General features: G+C 40.6%; 1 long non-coding RNA gene across 1 annotated transcript; it reads left to right on the forward strand.

Annotated features, from left to right (window-relative positions):
* The first annotated feature begins 239 nt into the window (after positions 1 to 239).
* Positions 240 to 4,445, forward strand: LOC115467212. The gene is made up of 3 exons (XR_003941661.1): positions 240 to 329; positions 608 to 611; positions 4,434 to 4,445. It is a non-coding gene; the product is annotated as an uncharacterized LOC115467212 (long non-coding RNA).
* Positions 4,446 to 5,067: the final 622 nt, after the last annotated feature.

Below are 5,067 nucleotides of genomic sequence, written 5' to 3' on the forward strand. Positions count from 1 at the left end.
ACGCCAATGCACTCCTATGGGCATCTCTGTTTAGCATGTGCCCAATTTTAGCACGCGTTAAAAACGTGAGCGTACCTTAGTAAAAGAGCCCCTGAGTGTTTTTTCTTTAGCTTGACACAAACAGGAAGCAAGAAGCAGTATATATTTGAAAACTTGTTGACTGGGCTCTAATTGGCCCAGGAACTCATCTCATTGGGACTTTACTGGTTTTGAGTTCAGTCTTAGCCCAGGAGGAAAGAAAGACTGATCTTTTTGCTGAGGATCTGTGAAGAGTTATATATCCTGACCTTCCCAGGTACTGTGTAGAGTAGACAGTATATAGATCTTTAGTTAGTGTTATCATTGATCCATATTTCAGTTACCTGTTATTGTTTGCTGATTGCACATTTTTTGCTCATTGTTGCAGTGTGACAATAAACCTGTTTCGTTTGTTGACTCTGCTGTCTAGACTGATAAGGAATCCTGGTGGTTTGTGTTTTGGGGCTGTGAGTGCTTTCTGGGAACTGTGGGACCACTGGGAGTGTGGCCCCAGTAACCTAGAAATAACTGGGGATAATTTGAGAGCGGGAGACTCACCCAGAGGCGGTTGTGACCTCGTCAGTGGGAGGAGGGTGCTAGTGTAGAGTTCAAAAAATCATTGACAGTGGTTGTACCATCTATGGTTGTTGAGACCATTCCACTTCTCTTCTGTTTCTTTGTAGTTTATTTCCTCTCCATTTTTCTCATTTGCTAAGTTCAAGATTTGGCAGGTCTCCAGTCTTTATATATATATAGATATACATACACAGACTAAAGAAAATGAAGCAATTCAGAGAGGCTCCTCCTTGTACAAGAATGGTATGATTAAACTAGACAAAAGTCTACCAGTAATTATGCAGCTGACTACTGAAACTGTACAGGAACCTAGACAAGCCAATTATAGGTGAATATATTGTCAGAATAAAATCATGCTCCGATCATGGAAGCGCAATCCAAAACCTCATATATCATTTACAATACTGCAAGGATACCAGGAGTATGTACAATGTATAAGGTGGTCAACCCTTGTCTGGATGTATATCTAAACACTCATTATTTTATACTGCTAGCTACTAGAGTGGAGGAGTAGCTTGAGAATCAGAGGAACTGCGTTTGATTCCAAGCCTATCCAATAACAATGCGTGTAAATTAATTGGCTTAACAAGCTAATCAGCATTGATAACAGCACTTAAGCAACAATGAGCACTAATTGACAATAATTAGAATTTCTGCACACAAGTCGCTAAACGTATTCTGTAACGCAGTGCGCTTAACCTCCAATGTGTGTAGGCAAAAGGGGGCGTGGTTATGGGCAGGGAAATTAGCATTTTGTGGGCATTCCAAAATTTATGCACACTGTTATAGAATATAGCCCTCTGCACCTAAACCTATGCACTGGGAATTTACACCATGTTTTCACTGGTGTAAGTGGAAGCACGTAGATTTAGGCAATATGATTTCCACCTAAGAGTATTCTATATACTGCACCTAAATCTTATAGAATACGCTTAAGCAGAGATGTTTTCCGCACAGAATTTTTAGGTGCCATATATAGAATTTCCACCCCCCCCCCCCCCCCGTGTCACTTCCTGCATCTAGGCGTGCCAACTTTCATCTGTCATTGACAAGGCATGAGGGCATGCCTACACACGGGCCAATACCAGCCTTACACTACTGCTCTATAACAGAATCTTGGTGCCAAAATGCCACTATAGAATTGGCACTAAGTGTACAGCAATGTGGCACCTAGAACGAAGTGCCCTTCATGTAAATTAAGTAAGTATCTACAGGTTAGTGCTTAGGCAGAATTTTGGCAACCATGTGTGCATGTGCACATATACACATGTAAATTACAATATTCTAGACACTTACACATGTAGGACCAAATTCTATATTATATCCCACCTTTTCCCACAGAATGCAGGCTCAAGGTGGCTTACAAGAAACTGGAAACCAAAACAAAAAATGCACTTAGCGCTATTCTATAAACCTCGCCTAAAGTTAGGCACGGTTTATAGAATATGTGTAGTGGCCATCCCGTGACTAAAATTTAGGTGCGGCCATTTACGCCAACTAAAACCGGGTGTAAATGCCCACGTCTTACTTAGGCGCAGATCGGGCATATTCTGTAACAGTATGCACAAATATCAGGAACACCCATGACCCGCCCATGACCCCCATGGCCATGCCCCCTTTTGTGATCCACGCATTGGAATTTACGCACACCACTTTACAGAATATACTTAGAAAGTTGCGCATATAAATTCTAATTAGTGTCAGCTAGTACTGATAATTGCTTGTTAGTGGTCAATTAGCAGTGCTGATTAGCTTATTAAACAATTAGTCACTGTTTATAGAACCTGGGAGGTAATAGACACGTGAATGTCAGCACCTACAGTATATTACAAAATAGCCCCCACCCCCACAACTTTCACAGGGTCACAAAGGCTGTCAGTAGCAGAAGCAGGAATTGAACCCTAGCACCACTGACTCTCAACCCACTGCTCTAACCACTAGGCCACTTATCACCCACTGTGTCTTATAATGATAATAATAAAGCAGAGTTTCAGGGTATTCAAATCTCTCTCATGCATATTCATTGTGGTTATCCTGATTAAGTGGGTCCAAAGGACAGAGTTTAGAACCACTGTTATGAATGAAAGACAATATAGTGGGTAACTCTGCAAGTAAGCAGGACAGTCTGTTTTCTGCATCATTTACCTTGCTTGGGTTTGGTGGAAAGCTGAGATGCATCTCCTCACTTGGCACGTGAGGTAATCCAGCACAAGAATGAGATTTCTTTCTTCCAAAATGGAAACTAGGAACTTCTGGAAAAATAAACTGCTTAAGCCTTCCATGGCTCTTCCCTCCTTCCAGGGGATTTGCATACTTAGAGTTCTCAAATGCATCCTCTACTACCCCATTTTCATCAGGCCATTTCCCTGAATCTTGGAAAACAGAGCCCAGGCTAACTGCTTTTTCGAAATAAAACCCACCAAACTCTTTCTGGAACTGTAATGCTCTGGTGTTGACAGTATTCCAATTTTTCCTCTTCCTTTTAAAGCAAAGTGAACTTTTTTCCCCTAAATCCGTTTGCTCATTTTCCTTTAGTTCTGCTTTTCTTTCTCCATGATAAATGTCCAATTTGAAAGAGTCGTTGCTTGCAGAGCTCCGTAACAATTCCTGCTCGGTATACTCGAGAGGTGGTCTGCTACCCACTGAAAGACTCAAATTGTCTGCTGAAATATGTTGCGAACAGAAAGCATCCGGGGTCGCCTCTTTCACTGATGTCTCAAATACTTCCAAAATTTGTGTTCCATTTGGGCCGTCCATACTGTATTTATCCAGTTCAGCATTGCTTCCTTTAGCTGGTTTCTTTCTTGTCTTACTTCTGAAGTGTTTTCCATCTCGGGAATGTTTAGTGGGACTTAAGGGAGCCTTTGCAGGATCTAAATAGCATTCTTCCTTCTGAGATCTGACACATCCACAGATGTTCCCCATTTGGCTTGCTGTAATCTACAATAACCAAGGTTCACTCATTCCTGGTTACTGAAATGTATTTAGCTCTTTCTCAGAAAAGTTAGGAACTCCAGACAGCAGCATGATTTCTTCCCGAGTTCACATCCCATCCCTTCAGTGTGTAGCCATTTTGTTTGTGGGAAGTGTACACGCAATAAATATCAGGGCATTCTGCCCATGCAGGGCCTGTGTCTGATTAGACACTACAGTTTATTTCCGGCTGCCAGTCCTCTTAAACAAACATTACAGCTATGACATAGCTTAACTAGTGACTGACAAATGCTGATGAAGTCTTTGCCTTCTCTTTAACCAGCAAATCCACTGAGATATGCTTGCTATAACCTTTGAAACCATTAGCCAGCACAATATAACGAAAGCAAAGAGCAAGCAAAGAGCACAGCACGTACTGACACAGCTACAGAATGAAAGGCAATAAATACCTCCGGCAGTTAAAGAAAAATCCTGACTGTTGGGGCATATTAGCCTCTTGACACATTATACTAAACTAAATAAGCATAAGAAGTGGCAGGCTGGGTCAGAGCAATAGTCCATTAATTCTGGCATCCTGTCTCTGATATACATTAGGACTATTTTTGTCACCTGCAAGATTCTGGAACTCATTCCTTGTAGCTCTGTCCCAGAAGTAAGAAGTAGTGATTCCCAGATCTACCTGGCTAATCACTTTTAATGGACTGGGAACTGTTCCAAACAATTCTCAAACCGAGCTATACTACTAAGTAGATAAGCATTGCAATACTGGGAAAGACCAAAGGTCCATCAAGCCCAGAATCCTATTTTCAACAGTGGCCAATCCAGGTCATAAATACCTGGCAATATCCCCAAAAGTACAAAACATTTTATACTGCTTATCCCAGAAATAGTGGATTTTCCCCAAGTCCATTTAATAATGGTCTATGAACTTTTCCTTTAGGAAGTCATGCAAACCTTTTTTAAATTCCGCTAAGCTAACCGCCTTTACCACATTCTCTGGCAATGATTTCCAGAGTTTAACTACATGTTGAGTGAAAAAATATTTTCTCTGATTCATATTAAATTTACTACATTGTACCTTCATCGCATGCCCCCTAGTCCTAGTATTTTTGGAAAGCGTAAACAGACCTTGACTATTTATTTTATTGTACTATTGAACAGATTGCAATTTGTCAATCACTACATCATCCAGCAGGAAATCACACAGCTTAAATTCTGCATTGACAGAAAAATCATATTTTTAAATTTGTTTCAAATTTAATGTAACAGTTTATTCTTTTATTCCACAAAAGCCTTGCAGTTCGTTATAAAAGAGCTGACATAGCCAGGAAGTACAATAATATAATCCACTTACAATATACTACTACTACTACTACTATTACTTATAATTTCTATAGCGCTACTAGATGTACGCAGCACTGTACACCTGAACATGAAGAGACAGTCCCTGCTCGACAGAGCCTACAATCTAATTACATCACAGCAAAGACTACAACTGCCCATTGCCAATTCATTACTCCAAACACACAAATTCTCAAA

The sequence above is a fragment of the Microcaecilia unicolor genome, chromosome 3, assembly GCF_901765095.1.
Source record: "Microcaecilia unicolor chromosome 3, aMicUni1.1, whole genome shotgun sequence".
Classification (NCBI taxonomy): domain Eukaryota; kingdom Metazoa; phylum Chordata; class Amphibia; order Gymnophiona; family Siphonopidae; genus Microcaecilia; species Microcaecilia unicolor.